Genomic DNA, 20,738 nt, shown 5'->3' on the forward strand with positions numbered 1-20,738 from the left:
AAGAAAACGAAACCAATACTTAAGCTAAAAAAAAATGTAGGGAGCCAATCAAATTTTTATTCAATCCTAAATTGAAGGTTGAGTGCCTTCTAAAAGGGATATATATATATATATATATGTGTGTGTGTGTATATATATAATTAAGAATTCCTATTTCATTATTGTAGAACTTTTGCTTATAAAATCGACTATAATTATATATAATAAACTTGGTAAACGATGTATAAAAAGGGGAATTCCATATAAGCGTTCTTACTTGAATAATTGTGACTGTAATTACCAAGCCCGATACAATATGAGGAACGTTCATGTACATAAACAATTTTGTGTTTGTATCTAAGGATGTGCAGCAAGAGCAATGTCCTTTATGACCCCACCAAAGTCATAAAAAACAAAATAACAAAAAAAAAGGAAATACATATAATTTTACTAAATAATGAACACGCAACTTAACTAAATGAAAGCATAATAACTTTTCTGCTATCATTTAAAATGTATTAAGAAAACCTTTTAATTTTTATTGATGGTTTTATGTTTCATTACTTACCCATTTTGCACGTCAATGGGGTCCGAATTCGATTGTGCGGTTATATATGATTGCAATCAGGTTAACTGACAAAACTATTTTGCGTTTAATTTTATCAATTATGGAATAGCGTATATGTCCCTATAAAATGGATTCATTTAAGACGAATTCATTCAATACTAGGTAAAAGAGGCTCGTATAACTAGCTCGGATGAGAAAAGATGAGAATAGCAAAAATGTATTGATCCATTTTTATACATTTCATTCTCTTTGCCGATTTCTTATGTGCGAAGAAAAAACCCATATCTTATTTCAAGGCCATAAAAATTATTTTCGTGCAGCGTGTTAAGGCTGATTATAATGAAGTTATTCGCCCTTCGACTATGAACGGCTGATAATGTAATTATATAATCTTTATGATTCATGCAACACGGATTTATATAACACGGAACGAGCTTACCGTATTATATTACAGTTAGTGCATATTGGGCAGCAGATTGACCAAAAAGAAAGTTTGCTCCTAAGGATTACGATGCCATTGCAAGCATAATGTCTGAAGAACGCCTTCTTGCCTGACCTATCTGCTAAATACGGCTTTTCGGAGAGCATCGCTATATCTGTAGCTACCGCCAAGTTTTGTGTGAACGGTAAACAATTAAATGTTAAATAAGCCTGGACGCTGATCAAAGTTACGACGAAAATGGCTCGCGCCATGATTTCTTCCTACGTTCTGATACGTCAAGAGTAGTGGGGCCTCCCTTTTTAGTTAGGTGGCGGCGGGGGAGGGGGGGTCTTGTTCATTCAAGGACAACTGCTATCGCTTCTTCGATTAATCCGTTATGATATCGGGCGCCGTGAGTTCCAAACTTTCACGGAACCCACTCACGTTAAACTAAATAAAAATCTATCCCAAGAAAGAGATTCCATTAATCTTTCTTTTCTTTTGTTTTACTCATTTAATTTATGCAATCATGAATAGCTGATATTGTCTCGCTTATTAGGCCTAATATTTAATAATAATATTTTTTTATTTTTTTTTCTTTTCACTATATCGAAATACTCTACAGAATCTGTTGGGTTAATAATAATGTTTAAATTTTATTATAACAATTTATAACTAGAGTGTATGTATGCTCGCCTAAATGTAACGAAAAATTGTTACCTTTAGTAACCACCTGTGGCAATAATGTCAAACATAACGTTTTAACTCTTAACCGCTTCCTTTCGCTCGTAGGAACGGCCTTTGTTTTCTCGTGTCAAATTCGTTCGTTGATTACAACAAAACTGCATGCACTCTTTCTTCTTTCACTTATATCCTCGCACACTAAGTAAACACTCATTATCGCATGCAATCCCCATTTCTATAATATAATAGAAGCACTTTAAAAAAAAAAAAAAAAAATATATATATATATATATATATATATATATATATATGAATAAATAAAAGAAAGAAAAAGCAAATTGCAGTTGTTGCTTTTATTGCCATTGGGTGCATGTAAAGCATTCAAGTTCAAATGATTTTTGACGACTTTTGCTTTTCCTTTTTCATTTTGCATTTTTCATTTGAAATGCATATACGGCATAGCATAGCATTATAGCGATTTAAGTTAGCCTGACCATGCGATAGAAAGTTTTCTTTTTCTTTACTGCCTTCACCATGACAATTAACACTTGAGTATTGTGTTAGCAACTTTTTGAGTATCCTCTCAGCCTTATGCTTAAATGCTTTCATATACATACATATAAATATATATATTTAGAAAATATATATATCCGTAAAAGTAATTACACATATGGGAAGCATAGCGGGCAAGGGTTGGGTTTAATTGTTGTGTGTTTTATATTTGAAAAAAAAATTTTTTTTTTTGCTTTAAATAATTGATAAAGCAAGTCTTCTACCCCCGCGGCGTTTGCGGTTGCACATAATTATTCCTGCCAAAAGGCGTGTCACTTATAATTTATTTCCGTTTTAAAGCAAAACAAATGCGACTGCAATCTATTAATGCGAATTTCCGCTGGAACTATATAATTTTTTGCTTGCAAGAATGAGTTTAACTGCTTAGCACTAGAACTTTCCACTTTAGGAAAATCATTGATTTTTCATCTTTCTCTAAGCTCTCGTAAGTCAATTTATAAATCTTGCATTCTTCTCGCGACACCTCATTGACAATCATTTCTATTACACTTGCTGCATTTGCTTATGTAGCAAAGTTGCTGGGTGGTTGAGATGACCTTAACTTAATGTTCTACGAAACTAATATTAAGAAACAGATATGGTTCGATTTTGTCTCCCTTCTCTGGAGAAGTAAAATCTGTTTGTTATGGAAATTGTTGCGGTTCCTCGCAAAGATATTCCGACACCTGTTCCTTTTAAACAACCCGTTTAACCCGTAAATGTATAGTGATGTAGTGTGTAGTGTAGTGTCACATGTTTAATACCTCATACCCATATACGGCAACCTTGGCATAGTGTGTTCCATTTTTCTTATATTTTGATTTAAACAAAAACAATTTTATCGTTTCCAAAAGCAAACAGAATCTTTACCAGTCTATTTCTTTATCCGTGATCATTTTCTTTGTTAGCGCGCTATCTGAGTCTAATTTACTTTCGCGACAGCATTACGAATTACGATTATTTTTATGACGAGCAGTAAAGGTATAGAAAAAAAATTCATCTCCGATAAGGCGAGAGAAAGGAGTGAATAAGAGAATATCGTTGCTACTTAAGATCACTAATCCTAAAGTTATTTTGTGGAACATTTATTATTACTTTCATATTTTTAAAGTCTTTCTCAAGTAATTTTATTGTTGTTTAAATAATTATTATGTAACTACAATGTGGCTGAATAATGTTTGCATAAATTTCATACGATTTGACATTTTTGCGTAGATTATGAAAAACATCTTCTGACAGATCATTTAAATCGCGATGTCTTCGAAAAGATCAAATCAATAATAAGTCTTCTAAATGAGACATTTTCACCTATCCCCGTACACCAACACTTCTCAGTAGACAACAAACAAATTTGGTTAACAAACATAAATCATTATCCGAAAGTGCGATTACAAGCTATTTGTTTTACGTAGTCTCATGGAATACGCATACTCTGTCCAAGCGTGGCATGGATAAGAAGACAAAAATATATAGACTAGTAGATGAGCCAGATTTGGGAGTTACCAATAATGTCGTCTTACGATTTGTCAGTGTGATACCAAGAATCAAAAATCATATGATGTTTTTCGATGATCTTTCATCATCATTGCCCCAGTTATACTGTTTATCGAAACAGGGAATAGATAGTACAACAGAATAGATTGCCTAATTGTAGACTCGCGGACAAGAATGATTTAAGAGACGACGACGATTCTTCAAAGAACTTATGAGGAAAGAAATTTTCTTCATGATTGTATTGAGTTTGCGGCGACGGTGTCGAAAGATAACAAGAACGGTTACTTTGCTATCTACTTATATAAGCTTGTACTCGGTAGACAATATCTATTGATATGTTAAGCGACTAAAACATCAGATCGACATCTTTTACCCAATAATAGTGCATGTGTTTATGGGAGCAGTGGAATTTATGGATAGCTATTTAGTTCGCTATCGTGCAAGAGTCAAAAGCCACAAATGATACCAACATTTATTCTACCATGTATTGAACTTTGCCGTAATAAATTTCTTGATATTTATGAAAGAGAACTCCATTGCAAAGGGCATCCCAAACAAGCAACTACGAAATCTTGGGCAGTTACGCAACGACTTTATTGCCAAAAAAATGTCTCGTTCTACAGGCGCAAAAAATCTAGAGGGTCATCTTATCGTTTGCCGTCTATGGATGGGCGAAAAGGCCGAGTTGCCCACTGGCCTATGTTTTAAAACACATTTAGGTGTAAATTTCCGATCTCGAAAGGTAAAGCTTTTACAGCATAACACTGCCGCGGAAAAACACTGACTAGGTAGTAGCAATTTTCGCCTGCACAACTACTCGTACTTTATGTTCAAAATAAAATTCCTCCTCCTATCTTCATCCTTGAGTGATTAGTTACCATTTGCGCTATAAGGAGAAGTTTTTGTAAAAATTATTATTTCTTTTATTTTTATTATTATTATATTTAAGCTCGTGGTATATTTGCTCAAATTGTTAAAAGTTAACCTATCGGTTAGGAGGCACTTTCTCGGATGGTGCACGCTCTGCTCTCATTTGATCTGGAATCGTTTTTAAAGATTCTATGGAGATTCCCTTACCCTCGTGTATTCTTGGCACTGCTTTTTTACTAGTGGGAGTAACTCAACAACAACAAAGAACGTCCATGCTCCTAGAGGTTTATGCCAAAAACCTCTTTAGTTACAGGAAAATCTGGAATGTAGTTAGTAAACTGAGTACAATGCCAGCGATGCCTTAGTATACTATAATTTTACTCATTTTTTCCGCTCCTGATCGCATTTCTTTGTACCCATCGACGTTATCCTAAGAAAGACTTAAAAAAAAAAGCTATATTCTCATAGTCTATAATATTAGGGGGCGCGGTTAAATTTTTTTGTATTTTAAGAATAAAAGGCATTCATAGTTTTGATCGCATAAGCATGTGGACGTTATAGGCGTGTCGTTTGAAAAGTTTAGATAATTTTCAAATTCGTCTGAAAATTTGTAAACGATATATTCATTTTCGCTGACCGGAAAATATTTACAACGGAGATTATACAGACGCACAGACGGACATGCTTAAATCAACTCAGAACAAGAATATATATACCTCGTGGGGTAACTTCAGGGGTCCTCTTGCCGTCTGGGCGTTGCAATATCCGAAGCCGTTCAATTACTCCTGTATTTTTTAAAAAGTTTGCTTACCCCAGTTCCTAGTCTTCTATATATATATATATATCAAAATATTTACCTTTCTTTAGCATTGTTATTGATGTTATTGTAAAATTGCATGGCATTGTCAATTATTGATGTCTCTGTCATTGTAGTGTACACGGTTATCGGACTTGTTGTAGTAATTGTTGTTATTGTTATTGCTATTATTATTTTTGTTGTTGTTCACTAACAATTAGCATTGTATAGCAATTAGGTCACTAGCAAGTGTTTGGATTAGCATCCGCATAATAAAATTCACAAGACCATCATAGGACAAAAGCAAACATACTCGCGCACATAGACTTGCAAGCAATATTTTGCTATTGTTTCTAAATTACAAATGTTTGTATTGGTAATTTAATTAGTTGTGAAGGCAATGTCGTTGCGTTTTACTTTTTAGAACAGCAACAGCAACAGCAACAGCAACAGCAACAGCAACTGCATATTCGGATATGTACAATATAGAAATTAGTAACAGTACAAGTATCAACATTGAACAAATCTTTGAAATGCAACTACAAAATATTTTAACAGGCAAAAACTTATATCAAACGCATATATATCGAACAAATTCGAAAACAAAAAATAAAACAATCTAACCGAGTTAAAGATTTTTTTTCGCGCACTTTCACGACCCAGACTAGTGCCGCCCTTATCAAGTTGCAACAGACTATCGAACTAATAAACGATATTATCCAAGGTACTTTAAATTTAAAAGTTGTTAAAAGTATTTTTTTGAAACAATCGCTTCTCAAGCGTTCTTCAAAATAATTTGCTCCAATTTCAAGAGAGAGATCTAAAATCTAAAAATTTTCATTTAAACATCCCGATAGGTATGGAGAAAGAAACAAGATGACAAATTTTATTTGCTTATATTGTGATTTCTCTACTCATGCTTTTTATAACGCAACGAAGATCTTCCCCAATTGTAAAGATATATATCCAATAAAGAAATTATATTAAATAAGATACTATATCAGAGAAAGGTGTAGTACGTAAATAATAGATAGTAAAAATAATGGAGCGTTCAATTTCCAGAATCGTAACGTAATTGGGACATTAACGCTTCTATACTATAAATTTCAAGTATTTGTTTACAAGCTGTCGTTCACAGCTGTCAGAGCACATCAATGTTTTAATCTGAATCTAAAGTGAAATATGTACAACTGAAGTTGTGTAAATGATTAACTTGGTCAACAGCCAAGAAATATCGACAGACATGATTAAGTCAATTCAAATGATGATGATGATGATGATGATGATGATGATGACCATGACGATAATGATTGACAAGTTTCTTCTATAGAGTTAGAAAGATGCCCTTCGCATAAATTGTAGGTATGTGTATAGGCTTTCCTTCAAAGTTCAGATCGAACGATATTCCACAGTGCTCCACTTATATAAACAATAATCATGCGAGTAATACATTAAAAAGAAACCGCCAGGAAGCATGAACTCGCATATTGAAAATTAAGTGTCGCATGATTGATTAGAAAACTTTGTTTCTATCATGCAATAATTGCATGCGTAAACTGTGGTAAATAAAATCGATTGAAAAACAAACTCGAGTACCCAGTACGTTATAAAAAGCCCTAATTACTGCCTCGAAAAAAAAAAGTTTTTATAGTCCTGATAAATGTGAATTAAAACTTATATAGAATAGTACATGCTAGAAAACATAAGTGATTTGAAGACCATCTATCTGTCTAATGTATTAATTCCGATGCTTTTTGATGCTGATTTTTGATGCTTGAAAGGAAATCCACAAGGAGTCGCCTCATTCTGGAATGGTATTGTACAACTTAACATATATATTTAAAAAAATATACATTCAATATTTCTATTGATCTACAGATCTATCTGTATATATATATATATATATATATTGCACTGTATGCATTATTGGTTTCAATATTTTTTAGATTACCTCATACACATTTCACTTGTTAATAAAAATATGGCACCAATTAAATGCAGAAGACACAGTAAATTAGAATTTATTATATATTCAAATATAATAAATAAAAGAGTTTATTGGAAATATGAAAAAATTACCCCCCCCCCCCCCCACCCCCCTTTTCACTATGAACAAAAGCATTGTCCATGCTTAGCCGGCATCTTTTTTACCGTTTAGAACTCCGTGCGGAAAGGCAAATAATCTTTTGAGTTTATCCACAAAGTGACTGTTTTTTTTTCTTTTGTATCCATTAACGAAGAATGATCATTTTGTCAAATCGTTCGGAAATCAATGCAGGAAACTTCAGAGACGCCACATAGTATACATGCTCTTGATCAGAATCAAGTTCTGCCTGTGTAATGTTTGATGTAAACATTTTTTAAAAAATTTTTTATTTACTCACTAATTATTCATAAATTATATTAGATAAATGTACAAAACGCATATTCCATGGGCTATGCTGGAACCCCGGTAAATGGAAAAAATTGACCAAGCCTACTAAATATTGAATATTCAGGTTTCATGATGAATTTTCCGATAGCAGACCGAACATTATCACGCTCAAAAATCCGCAATGTCTTAACTTCCGTAATATAATGCTTCGATCATTTGTCGTCTCATCGATCATGTCCCGTCTTATTTATGGATTGGGTTCCCTAATGATGGTTTCGTTTTAATATACCCGCAATTAATCCCCAAGTGAGATTGTCATGGCCCTCAATCGGTGGTAATAGTTACTTTGCCTATTATCGACTCTACATCATGATCGTTTGCGCTTTGGGTTTCGCAAAGCAGTCGATCATCACGTTTAGCACTTCTTGCAATAAACTCGAAACTACTATTTCAGGTACATTAATGATAGATCTATTTTAAGTCCGCCCGATTGTTACATGCATCCATATCAACTTACGATAGCCTGTGTCATAAGCGATATAACGTGTAGTTACATGAGACCCTGACCGAAATTTCATACGTGGAATATCCTGGAAATTTCAATGACCTATTGAATAATATTGGAACGGAGCGGCTGATTTATGCCATTTTAAGACACTCATAAAGGCATTAGCCAGAGAAATAAGTAGGAGGCTTTTGTAGTTATATCGGTTAGAGTTTACGAGTAATGGGCGAAAAATCTAGAAGTCGACAAAACTAATAAGCGGAAATATTCTCTCTCTTATATTATACCGTAGATCTCTCATCCACATGATAAAATTTCTAACGTTCCAATTTTTGCAAACGGCAAGCTGACCGTTTACACAGACAAACAGAGAATCATATTTCATATTGATTCAGATGAATTGAAGCTTTCTGCTGCGACAAAGGAGTATACCCATCCATCCTTGGGTGGTGGGTGTATATACATATAATGACGGCACTATGGTAAATAACTTTGTCTATTGTAATTCATAATTTCATTAGTCTAGAGTAGTGGTGATTGGAATAAATAGTGAAGCGATTCTTCTAGAGGCTTGTCGCTTCCTTCCGTAAATTATTATATAAACCGAGACGCGTGTTGCTTAGCAATTCAATTCATTAATGGATTGCAGTAGAAAGCGTGTTGCAATATTAACTCAATATAAGTCATATTTGCTATGAAAGCATACCCAGAAGAAGAAAACTACGAAAAAGTGAAAATGCAATAAAGAAAATGTAAAAAAAAAATTATAAAATGATATGCAGGTAATTGTAGAGAGACACCTTTAAAGCATAAATGCATTAAAATAAATTGTGTATGCGCGCGTAGTTGAAATAATATAATGTGTGCAATAATAGCATATAATATTATTGACGGTATAATAAACTCTCGGCATAGGAAGTATATTCACATTCGAACATTGCATAAATATCTATAGAAAATATATTTCATAATAAGTTGAATGAATTGGAAAAAAACAACAACAACAACAAGAACAACATTAACAACAATATAATAACCTCAAGAGATACCACAAACTGTTTAATGATACTGTTGACATATATATATATATATATATATATATATATATATATATATATATATATATATATGTATATGCATACATTTATATGGATATATATACCGTAGACTGGAGCTATATAAGCTTAGATACGCGCATATAAATTTTCCATGAAACAAAAACCGAAACGTTAAGAGAGGGAAAAAGAAAAAGTCTAAACGCCCAAGATAATATATCATAAAAATTCGAATATGAAAAATGAAACAGAAAAAAAAATGATTTAAATAAACGCATGACCACAATTTGTGGCACCTTATTGTATATATTATTAGAGAATCGATATGCAAACGGTAGCATTTCTAAGGTTTTATTGACCCATATTTATCTCTCATATGACAATGACTTAATTCACATGACACCACCAATCACCGCTTATGTGTATTAGTTAAATTCTATTTATACCTACACACATGTCAATGATTGCAAAATTGTTTTCATTGAAGTCAACGATGATCATTATGCGAAGATGAGAAAAGGCGTTTGTAAATTGTTAGCTCAACGTTTACTATCTATATATGTTATATATTATGCTCACTTTCTATCTTTTTTTTTTTTATGTTAATTAATTCAATCAACCTACAGTAAACTTATAATTTTTGTAGCAACAATTAAATACGTACTTGGGCTTTATTTAAATTTTGACTTTATTTTTCTTTTTATTTTTTTTTATTTATTTATCTATTTTTTTTTTTCTATTTTCACATTAAAAAGCCGACTTCTTTCTAAATTCGTTTAAGTGACCCCTAGTATGGGTCAAAATCTGTGTTTGCTTATGCAGCAAATTAATACTTATTTGAAAAACACAATTGACTTTAAAGGAAATTTGGAATGATTTCTTCAATCAATTAAATGAATTTTATTTATAAAAATCTTTTCCAAAATATATGCAAAACAAATACGAAAATTATGTTCGATCGAGAGCGAACCTTTGATACCTATTATCGTTATTTTAAAAAAGAGCAAAGAAATTAAATAAAAGCACTACATATTCATGCTCCATAATATCGAGTGGGCGCAGCTGATTGTTTCTATTTAGTCGTGTGGACGTTGTAGGCGTGTCCTTTAAAAAGATTATATCTAAGCGATATCTTCACTTTCGTTAACGGGAGAATGTTTACTGCAAATGCTACACAATTGCGCAGACAGACGCATGGACAGACAAACAGAGATTAAGAATTTACAAACTTCATGCGGTTTTTAAAGTTTGTTTCTACGCCTTAAAAAAATTGAATTTTGATACACTATAACATTGAGTAGGCGTGGTCAATTTTTTTTCCATTTACCGGTGCTACAGCATCGCCCATAGAATATGCGTTTTTTACATTTATCTGCTATAGATAAGATGTTTCCAGGGTATGTGGTGCTGTGCGAGCGTGTCCTTTAAACGGTTTAGATCATTTTCAATATTAATCTGCGTACAAGAACTTCCAATGCTTCTATCATATTTAAAGTCGATAGCTTCATATTTACGGCCAGAAAAATGTTTACAATAGACGTTATGCAGACGGACAGACGGACATGCTTAATTCGATTAAGAATTTCATGTTGATCAAGAATGTATATGATTTGTGGCGTTTCTGAAATTTCCTTCTGAACGTTGCAAACTTCTTTACAACATAAATATACCACTCATCCTGCTGACGATGAATGTAAAAAAAAAGGCGAAATAATGTCGCCTACACATAGGCCATGCCCTCTTTAAAATAAAATGCCTTTATTAAGAAAATTTCTCTCAAATAAAGATAATAAAACTTTGATATTAAAATGAATTATTAGACTACTCTTGTGGGTAATATTCCGTTATAAAATCGTATATATATTATTGTGTCTATTTAAATTTTCACGCAAGAAAAAATTGTTGATTACATTATGCAAATACAAATTATCTATAAATATAGTAAATTTAGAAATATTTGTTTAAAAATTTCTTTAAAGCGGACTTATATGTTGGACAATTAATCAAAAATTACGTCACTTAGTGGATGTCGAAATTTGATTGTCCTAAAAAGACATCACGATAATATATCATGAAATTTATCGGTCATATTGAAAGTCGATGCTTAAGTCGATTGGCATTGATAGTTGGGGTGTATTTTTTTTTATTTTTTTTTTTGGTTACGTTGATTTTATTTGTATGTATTCTCAAAAGTTTAATTATAAACTATTTAGAAATGAACAGAAAAAAAAATTGGAAAAATAAACTGTACAGTGTGATACGTTTTGTACCCTACACCAATGGAAACAGCCTTGTGGCTTTTAAATGTAAAAGTTGTCGTGATTTGTATGGAAATTCATTAACGCTTCGCAGTAAAACAAAAATCTGCTTGAAATGTGGAAAAATGCATATATAAATATACAGTCAATCCTTCTATAACGCGATCGCGATCGTTCTATACCATGAATTTAGCTACGTATTAATATTCTACAGTTGAAATTAACAAGGAAATCACTTTGTTTTTTTGTCAAAGTACACACACGCACATACATACCAATTTTCCAATTTCAGCCGAACTTGTCATCAATTTTAAGGGCAGCTTAGTGGGCAATTGTCTGTAAATCCTACTGCCTATTGCTCGCTTAATTTGATTTATCGTAATTGTACAACATTACACAATACCGTGGACTATATTTTTTATTTGTTGTAATAAAAAAATAATAAAATAATTGTTAATCCCAGGCTTACATAATGCAAGACATAAAAGAAAGAAGAAAACAGTTAAGGCAGTTTTCATCTCTTGGGGAAAAAATCCAAATTTGAAAACGTTCAAGAGATGGAGAAAAAAATGCCACCAATGAAACTACAATTCCAATTCAGATTCAAAGCCGAAGCTCAACTTTTACAATGGGAAAAAAAGAGCCAAATTTGACGTTCAATGATGCGCAACGCAAAGTTCAAAAGAGAGTTAAGAAATCGCTTAGCTACGGTTAGAGAGGTTTCTCTCAATGCTCTCCACAGGACGATTTATCAAGTGAAGAAGACATTTGGCCCATTGGAAGACAATGATTAAGGCCACTCAGATTTGAAAACGAGAATGAGTGTTCGAAGCTTTCAATACACATGAAATTATGTTACGCAATTTTATATCATTTTCTTCGTTTTATTGGAAAACAAGGTTTGTCGGTGAGGCAATGCAATTTTCATGCATCGCAAAGCAAACCAAACCGATTAATAAGCGATTTTATTTACTTACAAGTTTCAGTCGACGAGGTTTCCGTAGAAAGCGATACGAATCAAATTGATTCGTACTATTGCTGCATTTCTTATAGCGCGTTACGAATTGCAGGGTTGACTGTATTGCTTTCTATAGAAAATGTCAATATAAAAATTTCCATATACATATACATAATGTATAACTTTATTAGAGTGGGTGCAAAAAGCAGAATAGGAATTATACCGATCGCTTCTCGAATCCACTAGTTATATATACTACGTATATATATAGACAGTTATAGTTCAATAGAAGTGTGTGTGTTAGTTTATAGGAACTACGTACGCTTTATATTATGACTAGTGCATTGAGGGCATTGAGTGTTATAACTGTCGATTGTAAGATGATAGAAGGGTCCATTAGGTTTGTAACAATATATGCAACACCAAGAAGAATTCGAGATGGACCCACGCTTTATAATAACGATCAATTCGAAATCATTTCCCCGGTTTAAGTTTGCCCATCCATTGTGTGTCCATCGGTCTGTCGTCTTTTCTTTTGTTCGACCTACAAGTCACAAGTTTTGATGAAACGCTTTATTTCATAAAAATCGTTATATGAATAATTATAGCGTACTGTAGGATACAATGCTTTTTGTTGTTTTAATCTTTCTCAATGAATTTTATCGTCACCTTAGTATTGTAAAAGATGTTATTAAGTGAAATTGTTTACTTTTCGAACGTCAAGAAAGTGCAGAGAATAAAAATAGGCGTGGCCGGTATTTTCCATTTTTGTGCATGTAGTGCAGGACCATTCGTAGAATAAAAATAGACATTTTTATCGTTGTATTTATGTTGGTTTGATATAACTAACAAGCAAAAAAGGAGATTGTGTTTCATTTTTAAAAACAAAGATTGTATGAGATTATGTTGTGCTTTGGTCTTGTCCTTTGAACGATTTGTAACATTTTCAGTAACAATCTGCGTCCAAGAATTTCCAATATTTCTGCCTTATGTGAAGCGGATAGCTTTATTTGTGCGACAAGAAGAACGTTTGCAACTGCAGATGGTAGACAAGCAACTAGACGGAGCGACAGACATACTTGAATCGAATTAGAATTTAATGCTGATCAAGAATGTACATATTTTATGGGAGCCTTCCTGCTGGGTGTTGCAAACGTTACAGTAAAATGAATACACACCTTATTCTTCAGTGATGATTACAAAAAAAAAGAAAAACAATATTTGGAAATTTGGAGTAGGGCAGGAGATCAAAATTGAACAATTTTCGTTTTTATTAGGAATTTTACCACGATCTGCCTCTCAATAATGACATAGCCAGAACAGCATCCCCCTATTTTGGACAGGAAGAATCCAAACGCCCCAAAATTTAGCACAGAAATGCGTTGAGGGACTAAGTCAGGATAATTTCTTTACGAGCCATCACTGCAATCAAAGTTTACGCAGAACTAAAATTTCTTCTTATTGTGAACATTTTCCTTATCTCCTCACATATTACATTTCAATAGATTCGATTTTTGTGTATTTTTAATTCCAGTAACGTCAGCAGATAGCGTTAGGCCATAAGACCTCCTTTGCAACACTATTTAAAGGTAAAATAGGATAGTAGGATAGCAATAGTGATCCTTTAGCCACAATATTTTCCCGTCCCCTTAATTTTAAGCGTTTTTTTTTTATTTATTTATTTTTCTTTTAAATTCTTACAATAAATTAAAACAGGTTACGACTCTCTTGCCACCATTTCTGTGCTTTTTATTTTTATTTCCATTTTGGATTTCTTTTATTTTATTTTATTTATTTATTTATTTTTTGTTTCGTTTCAAGAAACGTTTGTCTCCAATTTATCCTCAAAACTAATTAAAGAAAACTCTCTATTGCTTACTCAGAAACAGGCATATTTTCCTTTTGTTTCACTTCACATTTTTTCCTTTTTAACGAAATTGTCAATCACTGTCAACTTTTGCCTTTATATAGAGCAAAAACATTTCACAATAGGTCGTATTTAGTAACACGTATGTATGTTTATGATAATCAACATCTTTTGTGCATAGTTAAGCCAAAGAGAAATGCCACAACTTCCTGCATAATATTAAAACAAGGTCCTATCTAATGCACATGGAGAGAAAAAAATATTTTAATCCATATCTCGGGAATTAAAGAGAGAGAGAGAGAGAGAGAGAGAGAGAGAGAGAAAGCAGAAATTAAAAATTCTATTTCTAATTTCTATTCTAATTATTGGCAAAACGTAGCTGAAAATACTCGATACAGAATATTTCGTCCCATTAACTGCGTAGTCTTCTAGTTATTGAACAAGTGAGGATCTAGTTAAGGATTTGATTTGTAAATCCATTTGTATCGTTTAATTAATCTCTGATTAATCTTTGCTTTAGATCCTTACGAATTCGAGATTCAACTGATTACAACAAAAATAGAATAGTCAGGATCGAATTCATTATATAGAACGTTAACATGACTGTATATAGTCCTTTAAGGAACAACATTACTTTGGATTACTCACTCATTCCTTACATTCGAGACTAGAATCGAGACAAAAGTTTTCGCATCGCATCTCAGTTGCCATAACGAAAGATGACTGATGGACAAACAAGCACAGATACAAATATGTACAACCTAAGGCTAAATCTATATGGGAAAAATAATTTTAGAATCGATGATTAATAAAATATTCTTAAATATACATAGCTAGAGGCTTATGTCAAAAATATGAAGATTTGAATTTCGCTTCAAGTTAAGTTGAACTGAATATTATTAGAGTTTATCTGTTTACTTCATATATGTTATGAAAGGATGAGTAAGAATGGGTTCGTTCATACCCTCCATGGCTTATATGCGGGGTAATTTTGGGAAAATTCATTTACTTATATTAAAGCAATTAGAAAATCCATTTTTATCTTGGGAAGAATTTAAGATAGAATATCATTCGCGAACCGTCAGATATTAGAATCACTCTAACAAAATATTCGTACAAAATGTGTAAGCTGTGGATGCTTCAACTCTGTGTGGAGAACATTTTCTGCAATCGTTAGTTACCGAGATGACTTTACTGTGATTGAAATATTAAATTGACTTTTCGTTCTCCAAGTTTGGTAATTAAAGTGGAATGTAATGTAAATTGAAAAGTGACGTAACAAGAGATAGCGGATATCCTGAAGATGTCGATAGACATCTACATTTACTACATTGCACGAAATGTTGAGAATTTTGCTTTTTCGAAATGCTGCTCCGATCATTGTATACTTCAGATCTGGCGCCCCGTCCCCAAGTGCAATTCTGAAAAGAGCTCTTCAGCCAGACAGACACGTATCAAATGCAAAGCTCATTGCGGCGATTGAAGCAAATATTAAAAATTTTGAAGAAAAAATGAGATAGTCCCGAGAATTATTGACCAATATATATTGTGTCGGGAAGTAAATCGCTTTAAAAACATTTCCATTTATTTAATGCTCTCCAGAGCATACAGAATAATCAACTTGACTTTTTTATTTATTTTTTTTTTTTGATTCGAAATTTAAACTTTAGTTATAGTTTGAGAAAGAGCGGTTCATAAATTTTCCAACTATAAAAGCTATCTCAAATAGTGGGCCCGACAGATTAAAATTGTATTCGTATTCACGTAAATAATTTTTATACTTAGTGATCTCTCAGTATATACCGTTCTTAGTTGGTTAGTGAAGAAAATGGGTTTAGTCTGTTACGGCATTTCGCAACAAAATCTTTTATCTACATTACAATTGTAAATGTGATTGAAATTTTATTCACAAAATAATTTCTAAAATAATAAGTACAACAAACATATTACGTTGCATCAAATCAAAGAAATGAGTACAAACCACAACACGAAATTCTGTGGCAGACAATTGAAACATTGGGTGGCTACAAGGAAACACAACGACTGTATATACATATTTGCGAAATCTGTACGCGTTGACATCCCCCCCCATAAAGAGTAACTTTTTTTAAAGTATTACTTTTTAGATAAAGTAATTAATTAAGAACGATTATAAACGACTGAGTAAATTGCTTTCTCTTAGTACATTATATATTTCTTTTTAACCGAATTAAATCTTTGTCTATAATGAAAAAAAAATAAATAAATAAATAAATAAATAAAAATTCTCTTAAAATTTTTTACATAACAAATATTAAAATGAATGTTTTGTGTTAGCCATTGAAGGACATATAGAAAGTAAAGCATTTCTATGGCTACCTATACATAGATAAGTTTATCTTACCTTTAACAATATTAAGCAAACAAACGGCAGTCTTTGAATTCATGAAATTAGTTTACGGTTCGTCACATTAAATCCTGTTCTCACTATTTGCCGGCAATCATTCGATGCGAGAGCTCCTTGTTTTTATTACAAATTTTATCTCAATTTATGCTGAGAGTGCCAAACACACGAGTCAGTTTTTCGACATTTACAAGAACACAAATACAAAATGCCAACTAATACCGGCATACAATATATTAATGCATACACAATCAACCTGCTTTAATATCCTTCCTTTTTATTTGTAAGTTTGTAATAACGGCTAGAAAGTATAGGAAAAGTCTGACATGCAATACTTTTTGAAAATCGAATAATTTTTTGTGGCAGTTTTACGGCTCTTACTGTTTATATACCTTTTGTAAAAGTTACTCTTTGTTTATCATTTGCACAAACCCTTAGGAAGTATGAATATGTATTTATTTATATATATATATCTATATATATATATATATATATAGATTTATATATATAGATTTATATATATATAGATTTATATATATATATATATATATAAACAGATTAAAGCTAGATAGATATCTATGTAAAATGAATATTGTTAGGCTTTTGTTCGCCTATGTAAAGGAAGATGAAAGTGTTTTTCATTTTGTTCTTGTTTTTAATATATATTTCTTTGGATTTTTTTCTATTAATTTCTTCTTTTTTTTTTTCAATTAAACATTCATATGGGCACTTTATCACTATAGCTTTTCATATTATAATTATTTATATTTTCGCATCTTGTATTTTAAATTTATAAAAATGTTTAAAGTTTTAATATATTAATCCAATCGATTATAAATATATATATATATATAATATATATATATCTATATATAGGTATATATACGTATATATGTAAAAGAGGTAAACTTCATACAAAACACCATACAGTCTAAGACAACAACTTCCCTTTTTAATGCCAAACAATTTAATCAATCACTTAACTGTGACCGTCTAACTAACTTTTATCTTCTGTTTTGTTTATATTAATCTCATGCGATATTACAACTCTCTCGTTTCTCTCGTTCAAAATACTACTAACTTTTTCGGAAAAAATTGACAAGAATACAAGAATTTACACATCTTTACCCGAAATTGAAGAATGAATGAATTTTCGTAGCAGAAAGTTGAACAAGTTATTTTTGAAAGTCTATTCACTAACTCGAACATGTATGTTGTAAATGTATGCAGCTCACGAACTCGAACATCAATTTCAATCTCAAAATGTACAATTTTATTCTCAGCAAAGTCAAAAAGGGCATTCCTAACAAAATGTACAGTAAAGTAAATTTTACTCTCAAAAAGTGATTGCTCGCTCTCTCCTCTCCAAATACTAAATAAACTAAATATCTGAATCGACTGAAACAACAACGAACGCCAAAACACAAACATCACGAACATGTTAGTTTGATCAACTATGTTATGAGGGACATATTCATTTTATCAAAATTGTTTGCAACACTCAGAAGAAAGCATTAGAGACCCCACGACGTGTGCATATTCTTGAAACAGCGTTAAATTCTAACTGATTTCCATACTTACACGCGTTTGAAAGTATGTAATAAATGTTTATAATTAAATATTGTACTCGACCCTGAGTACTTTGTACTTTGAAGAACACCGAATTTCCAGATATTTTGTATTTCAAAGTTTCTAAATTATTCTTAAATGGAGAAGTACCGGAGAGAGATGATATGCAGCCATAGGCTCATAGGGAATCTATAGCTATGTATTTTATATACTTTTATAAATTTAGTGCAACTAGTGGAAGGAATTATGAGAGATATTTTCATCGATCTTTTTTCATTCATATATTCAATATATGACAATCTATATCTGTGGAAAGTTATAGGCGATAATGTGCACAAACACAAACAGTATCATCCTTAGTTTAGCTTTATCCCAAAGATATGAAATGTATGGAGGTTTCAAATATTGATATGATTTGAAGGATATTTCTATAATACGAACGAATCCTTGCATTATCGTATTAACATCAAAAATATAAAATTGAGATTGGAATTATTATGATTAACTTCGAACATAGTAAAAATTGAAAATTTAAGAAAATACAAGCATTGTTTCTTTGTGTGGTCTTATCCGACCCGGTTTAGACTTTTTGACAAAGTAAAATTATTTATAGGGCTGGGTTCGATAGTTCGTTTCGGACTCAGACTAAATCCAACTAGACTCAAGCGGCTTGAACATTGAAAGAAACTTGAGTTTGTTTCTTCAAATGTTTGATTACAACTTGGTTCGAGGTTTGAGGAAATACTCTTGCGAACGTATTTTATTTTTGCCTTGTTTGGCATGTCGGTAGCAGAGATGCCAAATTTATTTGCTGTACATTTTTTATGAATACCCTTTTTTTTGACTTTTTCTGAAAATACAATTTTTTTCTTTTATATATAAAAGTGATATATTTAAAATTAATTGTAAATAAATTATTATGTCCCCATTAAAATTGATATTTCAAGTACTTAATTAATTATTTCAATTATTGCTCTACTTATATATACATATAGTGTAAAGAATTATTTCTACGAAACATTATTATTCGCATTGTTACACAGTTAACAGTTTTCCCTTTTTTATTATACCATGGTAAACGGAACAGAATGTTACATTTGGTAGATCTCTTCCTTTAGGCTGATTTAATGTTTTGAAATTTGTATGGAAATTTTATATAGAAAAAACAATTAATAACAAATCCATCTTTAAAATTAACACTTCAAGATCAAATTTAATCCCAATCAAATATCGATATCTGTTGTAGTATATAATGATATTATATTGGGATTAGGTTAGAAAATAGAACGCAATATATTGTTAACTAATTTAAATATAAATTTTCAATTGTAAAAAATGCCCAACCGGAACTCATTTAATTGATAAGGTCTCTTCGGAAAATCTTGGGAACCAACAAGCCAGTCCAGCGCAGTCAACACATTCAACACATTTCTATGCAAAATACATACGTGTGCACATATCTAACATTCATACTAATTTCCAATACTACGTAATAACGTAAAACCATACGCAACATAAACAGTGTGCAGTAGAAAGCACATCGTATTCACATGGCTTGTGTGCGGTTTTTTTTTTTTTATTTTCTTTTATTTACTCATTTTGTTTTTGTTTCTGTCTTTAGCTTTGCCAGATGTTTGGTTTTGTGCTATTGCCCGAAATATAATGATGGAAATCCCCGTGTTATTTAATAATCCAGTTTAGATATATGTAGATTGTAGATGTGGGTTTTGAAGATAGGTTAATGACCTTTATAAAATATTCAAAATTTTTTATACTCTACACCGCTTCTGATACAGGATATATTAAGTTAGTGCGGACGTATGTAGCACGCACAAGAGCTGAAGATAGACTCACTTTTGATTATACCGATCGATTCCGAATTAATCTAAATCTGCATGTCCGTCTGATGTCTATCCATGTAAATTTGTGTTCAAGCTACAGATCGGAATTTTTGAGATATTCTGATGAAATATGGCCCAGTCATGTGTTTTGACCCCAGCTTTTTGCGTCCGCTTCCCAATAAATACCCACAATACCCAGGCGTTTATACAGAAACAAGATGTTGGTTTTGGATTCTATAATAAAAAAAGGAGTTGTGTTAGACAATATGGTGTAGGATGTTTAATGGCGGGCCTTTCCCGACTATAATGTTTTTACTTTTCTTTTTATTTATTTATTTTTTGTTTTCAGTTTACATTGATAAACACCGCCGACTTTAGAGACAATAGCCGACTTTATTATAAGCTTCAATACTGATTAAGACCTTCATAAACATTATCGAATTAAAGTTTTATTACTGACCTAATGGAACTGTTCCTAAAGGAAAATTTCTCCTAAATTTTACGCCGATATCGAGATGCGGTCAACTTTAGATAAACAGTTTTATAGTCGTTAATAAGATTTAA

General features: G+C 31.8%; 1 protein-coding gene across 1 annotated transcript in view; it reads right to left on the reverse strand.

Moving 5' to 3' along the window:
• The window catches only part of LOC119644683 (proton channel OtopLc), a 76,790-nt gene extending 59,626 nt beyond the window's left edge, over positions 1-17,164 (reverse strand). Inside the window, exon 1 of the mRNA XM_038044367.1 lies at positions 16,765-17,164. The gene's annotated coding sequence lies outside the window, so the exon portion shown is untranslated. The remainder of the gene's footprint in view (positions 1-16,764) is intronic.
• Between the last annotated feature and the right edge of the window lie 3,574 nt (positions 17,165-20,738).

This window comes from Glossina fuscipes, unplaced genomic scaffold, assembly GCF_014805625.2.
Source record: "Glossina fuscipes isolate IAEA_lab_2018 unplaced genomic scaffold, Yale_Gfus_2 0, whole genome shotgun sequence".
Classification (NCBI taxonomy): domain Eukaryota; kingdom Metazoa; phylum Arthropoda; class Insecta; order Diptera; family Glossinidae; genus Glossina; species Glossina fuscipes.